Source organism: Plectropomus leopardus, chromosome 20 (assembly GCF_008729295.1).
Source record: "Plectropomus leopardus isolate mb chromosome 20, YSFRI_Pleo_2.0, whole genome shotgun sequence".
NCBI lineage: Eukaryota > Metazoa > Chordata > Actinopteri > Perciformes > Serranidae > Plectropomus > Plectropomus leopardus.
Genome location: NC_056482.1, coordinates 11,486,798 through 11,500,708, shown reverse-complemented (window position 1 = coordinate 11,500,708; position 13,911 = coordinate 11,486,798). Strand labels below are relative to the sequence as shown.

The following is a 13,911-nucleotide window of genomic DNA, read 5'->3' as shown; positions in this document are numbered from 1 at the left end:
TGAAAAATTATATAACATATGAGATGGTGTTACGAATGGACACATTGGCCTGGTAGAAACTGAAAAAGTACATTTAAATATTGTGTGTGGTCCAGAATGATGACCTACATACAATACATAATTATTACTGCATTATTTGTTTGTTTGTTTTCAATTCAGTAAGCAATATATCTGTGATTTAAGTGTCTATATATATGAGATGTAGTTTCCCATGTTACATACATTTTTACTGGTAATACATTTCTATATTCAGACAAGTTGGAGAAAATCATAGAAGTACAGTGGAGGTTTCTGGCAGCGCTTCCAACCCACTGTAGATGAAACCACGTCAGACGTCAAGACTCAGTGATTGGCTGCCAGCCTACTGCTAGCAAGTGCCATTAAAAAATAGTGCTAATAGCGAGCTCGTGTACCCATGGATGTACCCCGTGGTCCCTCTGACTCATTACCACTTAGAGACTTCAAAGACAGGCAGTTTGCAAATTCAGTGCAGAGGTCCAGCCACTGAAGGTCCATCTCCAGAAAAAAATGACAGCTAGAGTAGCTTAGAAAATAGCAACAGCCAAACTAAAACCTGTGGCACTGCGGTAAGGACTCTAAAACCTTAATGATAAGCACTCTACCCTGTGAGCTCCTTCAACATCCCAAACTGCTGAATTTCATCCAGCTCCATGTCATCACTGTGTTGGGCAGAGGTTCATGTCCGTTTGCTTTTCCCATTGCCAGTAGAGCAGAGCTGTTTACATGGCTTTGCAGCAGTTGTGGGGGCTCATTTGACCTGCATGTGAACACCGATTGTACACTTTCCTATTAATTAAAAAGCCAGATGTTAACTGGTGTTTTTTGTGCAGTGGGAATTAGGCCTTTTTTAGTAAAGGTGGTGTTCAAAGCCCCTGATTAACAAGCTCTGCTGTTTCACAAGGGACCAAGCTATAATAGACCTCTTTGACCCAGCACGCAACTTCTTGCGTGCCACAGAAGTACATGTAAGAAGTAAGTGGATGCAGTTTTCATCTATACTGGCTTTCTGGCACAACTTAACCCATTTCTAAGGTGCATGGAGAGGGCGAAGTATTCTAAGAGGTCAAAACTCCAACAACACTTGGGAGTATGTGGAACAACTTTAATGGAAAACTTAGAGCTCATGTTGACATGGTGAAGTCAGTAGATGACACTGAAAAGCAGAGTCAAAAATTTCAGAAAACAACAAATAAGGCAACGGTGGAAAAGGACATAATATTGTACTTTCGAATGGAGGCAGTGTTGCAGGTGGCAGTGCTTTATGAGGCCATTAAATACACTGCAACAGGTGGATGGAGAATTGTTTTTACTATATTTTCTATTTGTTCCGTTGCACTAATTCTCAAAATGTATTCGTCGACTTCTGCAGTCATTTCTTGCTGGAACTACGCTGCAATGCCCCTGCAATCTCCAGTGGTACTGCTCCACTTGTCTGTATCCATAAGCTTTCAGAAAACGTGCACACACACTGATAAAATAAACACAGAGGCCAGACAAAAGGCTCCATTCCATGTCCTTGTCAATTTCTAACTTTGAGTATAAATGAGCGCTTATGCATTTCAGCTTGTGGCCTTGTTGACCCCCACAACACATTGGTGTTCCAATAAATTTGTTCTATATACTACAAGTGCTGCTGGATTTTTTATCTCTTTAAATCAAAGAAATTCACATAGCCTTCTAGGCAAAGGTTCTCTGTAAAAAAGGTGAGCATTAAATAGTGAACTAGTCAGCAGCTGCCAGAGTGTGAAGCCAGAGGGCAAAGTTGAGACACAGAAACACTTCATAAAAAAGCTGCAACTCTAACAGTGCTTTAACTTTTTTTGGGTAAAGGGGTGCAACGATGGAGAGAAAAAAAAAAAAAAAACATGTTATTGCTTCCTAAGCTGGGCGGACATTTTTTGGGCAGATCAACAACTAGATATTTGATTGCTGCGTTTCAACACACACACACACACACACACAACTACTTGTTAGAAGGCTGCTGGGTGGGTGGAAGGGATGGTTCATTCCAGATCTCTTCACTAGCAGAACTGTGTGGGTGTCGGAGCATGTCTGGAGTATGAAAACAGTGCCAAGGTTGTAGCTCATAACACTGGGTAAACACATGGCAGTGACACACAAGCGCTCATGCACAGACACACACACACTTGCAGGGACACAAACTGCCCCTCAACATGACAAAAATGCAAACACATTTGCTCACGCACACACTTTGCCTTGTTCATGTTTGCGTGTTGGCAAGATGCCTAACTTGAGCAAATGGACAAGAGCATTTTCAGCACCACAATCCAGCCCCAGGCCTGATCATTACAGTCGAAATTAACTTACCATCGCGTGGCCCCAAACCTCCTGTTTATCCTCGCTTTAATTTCTTTTAGCCTCTCTCTATCTCTGCTCTGTCTAAACTGCTGTGAGCTGCACTGCAGTGAGGGGTCGTGGACTAGAATAGAGCTGAAGTGATGATAAACCTCTTAGCGCCTTCTCTCGTTTTATTACCTTGGCCGCATTTCATGACGTTAATATGTTGTCTGTTGTGAAGGATAAGTAAAAACACCCGAAGGAGAGTGCGAATAAATACAGCAAATTAAAAGTAAGTAAAAATGACTGATCTCTCGTCTCTCTCTTGATGGGTCTTGAGCTGGTGTTGACTGCTGATTAGACTGACAGAGCCATTCTGACTCTGACTCACTGAACTGGCTTCAAAGCAGCCTGTGTGTGCAGGGTGTTTGTGTGCGTGTGTGTCCGCTGGTGTGCGTGCTCGGGCGCTTGTCTTTTTATGTATGAGTGTGTGTGTTTGCATAAATGAGCAGTACCACTCATTCATCATGGTTTCATTTCTTAGCTTCATGAATAATGTCAGTGTGTATGCATCTATTTGAAGTCCCCCTCTGTATAGGGCCGCAGTGCAGCTTCGGAGATCTCTATTTATTGTAAATCAAACTTAATCAATTAAACTGAATCAATTCAATGCACCACATGCCACGTACATTTTGTTAAACTGCGCATCCTGCTAATATGGAACTTATCGAGCATGTGTTTGAACACTTGTTAATAAAACAGCACAACTGTTGCCAAAAATTAGAATCTTCTTTACTCATGTAAGGGTAATGGGGCAGCTAAACTACTAAAAATGTGCATTTTGAGTTGAATTGTAAGTGAAGAATAGGAGTAGTTTTCACAGCACCACAATAACAGTTGGGTGTCAACACTAATACTGGCAAATATCTGTATCTTGCACGATGGAAACAATGCTAATCAAAGTCACAAATAACATCTGGTATAATAGAAAACATCTCTATGATCCAGCCTAAATATGGGGCAAGCACATAAATGAGGCAAAAATATATAAATAAATCAAGTCTCTTGTTTCCTGGCAAGACCTAAAGACCTGCTAGGGCAATTAGAGAACAAAGCCAATACTATAGCTGAAACAATTACTTGATTAGTCGATTGACGGAAAATTAATTAGCAACTATTTTGATAATTGGGGTATCGTTTGAGTCATTTATTGAGCAAAAACATCCTCTGGTCCTAGTTTTTCCAATGTGAGGATTTGCTGCATTTCTTTGTCTTACAGTTAACCAAATTGGTGTATTTGTTGGGGCTTTAGGAAACATTTTTCATTATTTTCTCACCTGTTACATACAGTGGACATTGTTGCAGTCATCCCAGTTACAAATTCTCTAATATGAAGACTTGCTGCGTTTTTTTCCTCTTTCATGATAGCTCACCAAATCTTTGTGGGCTTTGGCGTGTTAGTTGGAAAAAAAACAAGACATTTGAAGATATCACCTGGGGCTTAGGGAAACATTTCACTATTTATATACAGTGGAAACCGCTTAGAGCAATCACAGTTACAGAGATCAGCCGCTTACAGGGATCATAAAGCTTGGACAGAATCATTGCTATACAAATGCTGTATAAATACTTGTCTTTTAATATTCCAGCAGTCTGTTTACAGTGTTAATTTGGGGTATTTTTATACATGACAACATGTGGTAATGGTATTTTTTGTGCTACATGCACATTCACATCATGACAGGAAAAATGTAAAATGAAAAACATAATCTCCTCAGAGCTTATGAGAAGGCGAACTTGGGTTTTCCTAAGGCGACCTTGTGCAGTCTACTCAAACACAAGAAACAGGCATGGTTGCTGACAGGAGACAGCAAACAAATGCACACAGGGAAAGCACCTGTGGTTAAAGCTGCCCTCGTCAGACGGATTGATAATGCTCGGTCACATACTGACTGTATTTTGAAACAGTCATTAAAAGGCAGTAGATAGCGGAGCCGATTCGTTTCATTACTTCATATTCATGTAATAAATATACAATTGTGAATCACATGGTAATCTGCACGAGAAAAGAAAAGGAAAAAGATCGATTATAACAATTGTGTGCCTGTAGTGATCAATTTGGCGGACGTGATCACTTTACTAATAACTAACAAAGCATTTATCTTTCCAATGCTTTTCATGTGGAATAGAGCTGGAACAAACAATTGCTTTGCAAATTAATTAGTCCTTTTTTTTTAATAAATTAATTAGCTTTTTGTCATAAAATATCAGGAAAAAGAAGAGCTTGGCATAGTTTACTGCAGGCTTCATTGCCATCTTTAACTTGCTTGTTTTGTCCAGCAACAGTCCAAAACACAATGATATTCCATTTGTTTGGTCCTAGAAATTCTAATCTTTCTCTATCTTTGCTTGATAAAAGACTTAAATAAGGAATGAATTATTAAAATTGTTGGCGATCAGTTTTATGTCCATCTACTAATCAATAGACTAATTGTTCTTTTAGTGCTAATGGAGACAACATCTCCAACAACATTTGTACATCTACAAAAAATTATCTTGCCACACACTCACTTTTAGTACTTTTTTCTAATGTACATATTTTTTAATTACCTATTATTCATGATTGATGTTGAATTGATACACAGATTTGCACTAATAACCAAACAAGTGTCGAGTGTCATCTTTAGCAACAATTCAAAGCAACAGAGGATAAATCTAAACATGGCACCAATTTGCCTCCTTTATTTTACCAGTCAAAGATAGCACTGCACTTATTCAAGACACAGCTTGTCAAATGTCAGCAGTACTGAGGAGCAACTCCCTCTTTTTCCTTCAAACACTGGTGTGTGTCACCACCAATACTGGATAAAGATTGAAAGCATTTCAAAGAGGCAGAGTTTCCATATGTCCTTAACAGAGAACAATACCTCAACACTGAAAACAGCTCTTGCTCAAAGTGAACATCATTCGCTCAAAAGACTGAAAAAACAAGACAACCAATGTCGCAGAAACAACAGACGGGTGACAGCCCTCAGCCGTCTTCAAATCCCGGCTTTCTTTCATCCTTGGGTTTGAAACCAAAGAAACAAGAAAAAAAAGATGGATGGAGTTCAAGGATGCCTGACAGATGGACAGTAGAGATTCAGGGTTAGCCCCTAGCAGTCGTAATTAAGTTGCGTAATTGCACAGATAATGATTCAGTCTGCCTTCAAGTCAAACACTCCATGACACACAGCAAAGAAGACTTTGTCATTTGCTTGCCTTACTGCAAATGTCATTCTGCAAAAAAATGTTTTAGTGATGTCTGCATCCAATGAATAAAGACTTTACAGAAGTGGTGGCAGGCTTCATTGTCAGGCTGGTGGGTGATACAGTCCCTACGGTTAACACTGCGACTTTTTGCAAGAAAAATCCATTCACAATGCACTGAAAGTTTATCCTGTTACACAGGATTTGTATTAGAGAATATAGACCATTTAAAAAAAAAAACAGCCTCCTAAAATTTATAAAGAGCAGTCAAGGAAGGTAAAGGCTGTTTTACAGACACTTGACTCACAAAATGACAAAACAGACAATACAGTTAAGGCTACCCAATAAATGGCCAACACCCTAAATACATAAGGAATAGGGTTTAGCATTTGTAGAGGTGTCATACAAAAAAACGTGCGCAAGAAATATGAATTTGTTCACTGCACCTGAATTTGTAAAGAGGGGGGTGAAGGGCTGGGGGTGCTTGTAATACTGAAATGGACCATTTGACATTAAAATGTTGAAATGGCATTAAACTAAGATAATAAAATGGCTATCTTCAAAAAAAATCCATGTATAAATACACAAAATAAATTTGTTGGGTTTTTTGTTAATTATTCAGTCATATTTCTGATGATTTCTCATAGGACATGGTTTGCAGTGAAAAACCTCTGTTTAGAGGGCTATGTTGACCTATGACTTTACCTAGGGCTGATTGATTTATCGCATTTTATTTTTCATTATGATTCTGGCTTCCCTCGATCTTCAAAACAAGATAATTGAGATAAAATTATTTTTGTGCTATCATCGCAGAGGCAGGCAGACAAAACAATACAACTTGGTTCCAAAAGTCATAAAATACCACAAACTAACCAGCAGTGGAAGACCAGAGACTCACTGTGTTCTGTGGAGTAAAAATAACTTTCTGTCAATGGAGTCTGGTCTCTTAAAGCAGAACATAATGCAACAGTGTCACTTTCCTGTTGTCTGTCAGCATGGTAAAGCAGTGAAAGTAGTCCTTTTTGATGTGGCTAAAACACATTTTGCTGTTTTGGGGGGGGTTATATATCTATATCTATAAATAATCAAAATAATCGTGAACTAGCAGCCCTGCCTTTACCCTACCCTATTTCAACAGAATCGGAAAACCGTACCTTCTAAACATTAACGTAAAAAACAAATGAACAAAAAGGTAAAAGGTTCAAGAGAGACAATTTGCTGGAACTGGGCCTCGGTTTACTACACTTTGAGTCCTTTCTAATTCCACTGCAGATGCCAAGGCAGGTGAAAGCTGTCAAGGCAAGACATGCATGAACAGTAAATCTCTTGTCAGGATTTGTACTTTATTAAGCAGACATGTTGTCACGGGTGAAAAATCTGAACGCCTGATAATATTTTCTATTATCGATGATGTGCAAGAAGAAATGTGTGTGGTGCAGAGTAATGTGCTGGGGTCATTAGCGCACTGCCTGCATCAAACCCAGAGGCTGCCGAAAGACTGTGGATCCATCAAAGCAAATCTCTGAACTGAGATAACCTTGCAACGAACTCTTTAAATCTGAATATGATGTTTTTTTTTACAGTAACTTTCTAGTGAAAAGGATGATGGAGTGGGTTCCCTTTAAGATGGAAAGCTAAGTGAAGCCAACAATCCCAGTATATGCCACTGTGCACTTCGGGCCATACCGACTGCACTCACAGCTTTCAGGACTCATCTTTGTGATGGAGGTATCCACTGAAACATGCAAGAACTCATTCCAAACTCTTAAAAGCATTTGTCTCCGAGCGCCGCATCACATGTTGCTCAAAAACACAGGACCCGGCTCATTCAGCCTGCCTTCAAAAAGGCACTCAAACACAAGTTAAAAGATGAATAGATATTTTGATGAAGATAGATTCTAAGCCCAGCAGCACAGCCTTCAGCTTTACTGATGCTCAAAGAGGGAATAAGTCCAGAGTGAGTTTAGATTTGTTGTGTCTGTGTGTGAGTGCCGCGTTGCCTGGTGCCTGTTTATTAAAATACATTAATATTCATTCATTTCTCTGATCTGATGGTTAATGTGCAGGCTGTTTTTAGTTAATGGCTTTATAATATATCTCGTTTGCAAGCGCACCTGTTGTGCACCCAAACTGTAGCTGTAAATCTGTACAATCTTTGGAGGCATCAGTCAGTCAATCAAGTGCAAATGATGGTTTTATTCAATCATCAGCCCAGGTTCTGTTACCATCTCTGCCAGATGTCCGCTGTTGTGAGTCATGTTTCACATTTATATTTCTTCAAGACTTTCAGTCTTACTTGAAAGAAGTATTTTATTGCTTTTCATGAAACTAGGTTATTATGCAGTGGAAAGATGAAAATACTTTTAAAATTGGTGCCAGGGATATTTTTTGCTCAGGAGGAAGAACGTAAAACTACCAAAATACACATACGCGCCGCATCAGACCAATAAATCAGCACTGGTGGCTGACGTAATGTGATCTTGTCCGTTTTGACACAGGAAACACTATGTTAGTTGGCTGGTAACAAAAAAATATAAAGCTAGACAGTAATAATACATAACAGTTTGGCAACCACTACCTGTTCACAACTTCTTGTATTAGAGCTAGACCTGATGCAACATTTTAAAAAGCATTTGCTTGTGATCTTTTATCGAGAATCTTTTTAATAATTGCAAAATTGTAATTCTCACCAATATTTTTCTAAATATATTTCGACCAAAAGCCGACTTTGGACCGTTAACAATTAATGATATGACAACAACATGATATGATGCAATATGACACTGTGACTTCAGTTTTTTACCCTCTTGATTACAATGAAACAGTGCACGTAAATTTAATTTCTCAAAACATTTAAGGCAAGACATAGGCAACACAGTCACAGAATCTTGCTTCATAATTTGTAAGCACTGCCTAGTTTTAACGACCAACTTTTTTTACAATACAGAAAATCATATGGCATCTACTTCCTGTTCAAACATTCTCGTAAATACAGACATTTTAGGTGAGAAAGAGGCAATACAGTGACAAAATCTAATCTTGGTTTACATTAACTAGAGCTGCCTAGCTTGAAGTTTGATCAGAGTTTGATCTGAGTTTGGGATAAGGGCTGCTTGCTCTTTCCATTCATTTTTATACTATTTGTGTCCATTTTGGTGGGCATAGGAAAATGCAGACGTACAATCATTCAGCAGATTTGAGCTGGAAGATTAGCTGATACAATACTACCAACATTGTTTTGATACAAAGCTGGTTGAAAATCTGCAAAGTATCCCTTTAAATCAGTCTCATTGTTGCTATGTTACTGTACCTATGGAACAGTCAGCTGACCATTTCAAGTGACAAACATGTTAAATAAAGTGTCACATTACTATTCAATCAAGAAGGGGGAAAATCAACACCCTCTTCAGTCTGTAATGTATTAGCATCCTGTGACTTGTGCAGTGTTTGAACTATAAATGTATGCAGCGAACTGTTGCCGTTCTTTTATTACTGTGTTCTAACAAGCATTGAATCTGACATCAGTGACAATGGCCATAGATCCTCTCCCTCGGTAAAGACAGAGAAAGAAGTAAGAGACTCCCCGGAGGACACATTTGTTGCCTAGGCTTCAGACCGAGCATGTATCATGGATAAAAAATGACTGGGATTCCTCAGTCTCTCATCTTGACACTCATGTAAGACATTCTGTATGTGTTTGCAGTATACTGGTGGTAGACAGAATCCATGCATGAGCTCATAAAAGGGATGTAACTTTCTTTGCTTATTCAAGATCTTGATTTTCAATACAGCTAAGACTAAAAACATCAAATCAGTTCTGCCATAATTAAAAGTGACTCAGCCACTACAGGTTTTATTGGATATATTCTGAATGAGTCATAATGTGTACTACAGAGGACATGCATTATTAGAATTGTAGTTTATTGCTATTGCTGAATTACCCTCCATGTGAAACCATACAGTTCCAAAAAATATTCAGGAGATAAGCAATTTTACAGCCATGACTAAGTTAAATACATTTGAACTCTTTTTGTAAAAACACTTTGATAAGATGCATTTAAACGTATTTCCATTCCTCACTGATGACAGAAAGTGGAGTTTGATTGTTTTTTTTTAATTATTATTATAATTTGCACATTTGGTAAAAAAAAATGTATAGTACAGTTTCTTGTTCCACTATTTTTTAATCTGAATATGATTCTTATTTTTGATGCATACTGTTTACTATTAGGAAAAAATATAATGCATATTTTTCAGGCTGTCCTTTAAAATATGACCACATAGGTTCTTTTTGCAAGCTGAATTTATGACATATAGACATTGTTTTGTTAGGTGGTGACCCCTTGTGGCCATAGCAATTATAACAGGCAAAGATTTGGTCAGGTGACACAGTATTAACGCCACAAAGTCCATTTAGAGAAGAAAAGAGGGGAGGTCAAACAAGCACTGGACTTTCTTTCAGAATACTGGTGTTGAGTGACATTTGGTGTCCCGTGTGACACCAAATGTCAATGTAGAGTTATTTTAACAACATAATAGTACGTTGAGGTATGTGTTAGGTATGTCGTGAGTGATTTCATGTGATGTAGGCGACATGTGTCATATGGCATGTATTATGCTACCTTAGGAACAAACATACTTATCTTAAGACAATCCATGAGCTATTTTCTAACCATATAGCTTTGGTACAACTGCAACTGGTTTATAACTTTCCCAACGTTTTTAAAACTGCAACCCTTAACAATCATACACAGACTATTATGCCATGCACCTGTAGCTATAATTTAGGAAATGCCCCTGTTGGTCGTATTTAGAGGGAAGGCACAAATAACCTATGAGGCTGCACTGGCTAGAGGACTTGTTACTTACTCATTTTTAGATATTTTTTACTCATATGTCTCACAACAACCTTTTCTGCAACTATAGAAATTATTGCTAGAATACAAACAAAAGTCTAAAACTGGGCAGTTTTGTCATTCTGCGGAATTTTTCCAGAACCAAGCAAGCCTGGTTTTGCTGGACCTAAATACAGCCTGTCGGCACGAACAATTGATCAGAATATCTATTGATATGTCAGCCTCTTTGCATTATATGCACAATGTGAGGCAACCTTCAATTCCAATCTCTCACCTGCAGGTAAACAAAGATATGGATTTGCACACAGGCTTCATTTAGTACTCTTTTTGAACAAAAACAGTAGGTACTGGGCTACAACATGAGTGAGTGCTGACATGGGGTTATACTAATGATGCAATGCCTGAGGCATACTGACAGGTCTGCTGTAGGGGGCCAGGCATGAACTCCAGGCTGCTGATGCTTACTGCTGACAGATATTGACTTCTTCTGAAGCCAGGCCTTGCGTGGCTGTGTTGGTGATTACCATGTACTGCTTGTTGACATGTGGAGTGTGTCAGGCATATTCAGAGGCTTGAGGCCCCACAACATGACACTCTGAAACAGTCATGCAGACTAAATACATCTTGGTCGTAAGAAATGGGTTCCTTTCATAGATTTCTTTTTTTTCACCCCAATTTACGCACTATGCGTGGATTACATGTTTTCATTTCCTTCAGAGCTAACTGTGTGCACTCTCTTATTTATTCTCGACTCTTTTTATTTTCAACTCCTTTTTAGCTTTACCCATAGCTCCTTTACTTGTTCCTGCTTTCTTCCAATTAGTCAAAAGTCTCTTGGTTTGAATCAATCAATCAATCTGCTTTCCGTCTTTTTGTCCCTTTTGAGTTCCCACGCACAATTTGCCTAAAATGGAGCCAGCACTGTCTGCTAAAAACTATGCACATAACCATACAACTAATTTGTTTGGGCATTTTTTTCCATTTTTTTTTTACATTGAACATAACTGCAAAGCACTCACTGTTGCAAGCTCACAGAGTCTTGTCACAGACCAAACAAACTACTTGGCTAAACTGGCCTGGGTGCACAGAGACATGATATAAATAAAACATTTTAAAACATTCATGAGACCTTTTTTTTTCATGCCGGCCAAAACAAACATACAGCTGTACTACTAAATAAGCCTAAACCTGAGTCAGAAAGCCATCTGAGCCAAGCTGCCCAAGTACATATTGTTGCAGTTTGACAGTCAAAAGCCACAGAGACACATCTGACAAATAAGTTAACAGCAGAGTCAAACCCATAAAAGGGATTCATGAACTTAATCATGAGCCCATACTGCATTTCATCAAACCACTCGCAAATATTCAATATACTGCACATCCCAGCAATACACAAAATGTCACACAAATAAGACTTTCACTCAAATGTTGCTTGCATAGATTATTCTTAATTTAGAACACCCAACAATGAAAACAGGAAATTATATTTCCACAAAGCAATTCAGTCTGCTCGGCTCACCCACTCAAGAGTTTTATGCTCAACCAAACCATCACTCCACTTCAAAACTTACAAAAGAGAGCAAAAGGAGACATATTCTTTCATTGAAATAACCAAGAAGAATATTGCTCTGGTCTTACCTGCACAACTTTCAGCAGTAGTGGGTGCACAGCCAGGTTGTGTCATCAGCCCAGAAGTGTGCTGAATATTCCAGATAAGTTTTTTAATGAAGCAAAAGCTGGGCTCAGATGTAGCATCATGGACACAGCCTCATCCCTACGACGATCATGCGCCTGCACCATACCTGTGGACAGGTTATTAGCACAGGTGAGTGAATGTCTCATTAAATGAATAAGTGTGCGTCACCTTGTTGAATGAAACGGGCGTTAATAGTAAGAAATATAAATGAACTCATAGAAAGGCAGATCACCAGATCATACTAAGTTACAGACACAATACGGGCATTATTTTTTTCCGTCGATGCAATCTGCATCAGTGTGTCAAAGCTCAGTCAAACCAACACGTGCAAACACACACTGCTGGAACTGGCGCAACTTACTCATTTCTGAAGTCCACCGAGGATAAACATCCGAAAATCCACTTCATAATCGCCCATAATTATCATTTCAGGCGTTTTTTTTTTTTTTTTTTTCGTGATCAAAATAAATCCAGCTGATTCTTTTCCGCATATCTCTGGTTTCAGAGCAGACACAAACCGCTAACTGCTATTGCCATATGACCGAAATGTGACCCAAAAAAAAAACAACTACAGGCTTACAAAGGCGAGACCTGAGCGTAGGGCACGCGACCATGGAACGCGACTTCATTTAGGCCACAGCTAACTTCCTGTTTATATCATCCAAAGCATGATGGGAAATGTACTGCCCAAACCAAAGTCTTTCCAAATTAAATAATTATTTCCAAAACATAGATTAATATTATTATTATTATTATTATTATTATTAGTAGTAGTAGTAGTAGTAGTAGTAGTAGTAGTAGTAGTAGTATTATTATTATTATTATACTATCATATGCTGCGTTCCAAAAGTTGTTCCACTTGCCCTCCTTCACTTCCCCTCAGCCCTTACGTATTACGTAACAGCTGAACTTACAGGGAGGCCACTTGGAAAGCCGAGAGAAAATTGGCAGGGGACTGAAATTAAAGAATATATACTGCGTGTATATATTGCGTCTTCTGCAGGTAATGGCAAAACACCCACAGTCAATTGGTAATCAGCTGCAACAGTTTCTGATTTTATCATTTTTGACTGTGATCTGTATCATGATTATTGTAACTATAATTTTTAATCGGTTTATGATATCTTGCAAAACAGCAGTTTCGCATGCATTAGCAAATAATGTTGGAAATACAAACATCAGACAAGCTAAACAGGACAAATATCCATAAATATTAGCCTAACTGCAATTAATTATATGACCGTTTTCAGTAAGCAATTATCTGCTAACAGACCAGTGGATTTTTAGGCTTGTAAGCCGACCTGTACAGACCTGTGCGATATATTAGAAGAAGTGAAACTGAAAAGCATCAGGTGGTGAATGTACCAGTATTTAATTTTAGTTTTTATTTATTCACAGGTTTATTCATCTTCTCCTTCTGTGATGCAACCTTCATTTTACTTTTACTGCCCCCTAACCATGGATGTATTTTTCGCATCACATGCATAACTGCAATGCATTGCAGTTATAAAATCAAGGGTCGATTTCATCATGTTCACTTTAGTTTTGCTGACTATTGGAACGGCCTTTAAGATGGCCCCAGGGATTCCCCCGAGGGCAAATGCTGAGGGGAAGCGAACAAGGGTATGTTGAACGACTTTTGAAACACAACAATAATATTTTAAGAGGTTTTGAAGTGTTAGGTGAAAGAAAATATTATTTCTGAGTAGCCTATCTTAAAAGGCCAAATATACTTAGTTTAGAGATTGTGATTATGCCACAAATCTGCAAAACTAGAAATAATCTGTTGTT

The 13,911-nt window shown here is 38.5% G+C and overlaps 1 protein-coding gene across 1 annotated transcript in view; it reads right to left on the bottom strand.

Moving 5' to 3' along the window:
- brinp1 (bone morphogenetic protein/retinoic acid inducible neural-specific 1) overlaps positions 1 to 12,566 on the bottom strand; it is a 185,401-nt gene extending 172,835 nt beyond the window's left edge. The window contains exons 1-2 of the mRNA XM_042509557.1: positions 12,482 to 12,566; positions 12,063 to 12,226 (exon numbers count right to left, since the gene is read on the bottom strand). The gene's annotated coding sequence lies outside the window, so the exon portion shown is untranslated. The remainder of the gene's footprint in view (positions 1 to 12,062; positions 12,227 to 12,481) is intronic.
- Positions 12,567 to 13,911: the final 1,345 nt, after the last annotated feature.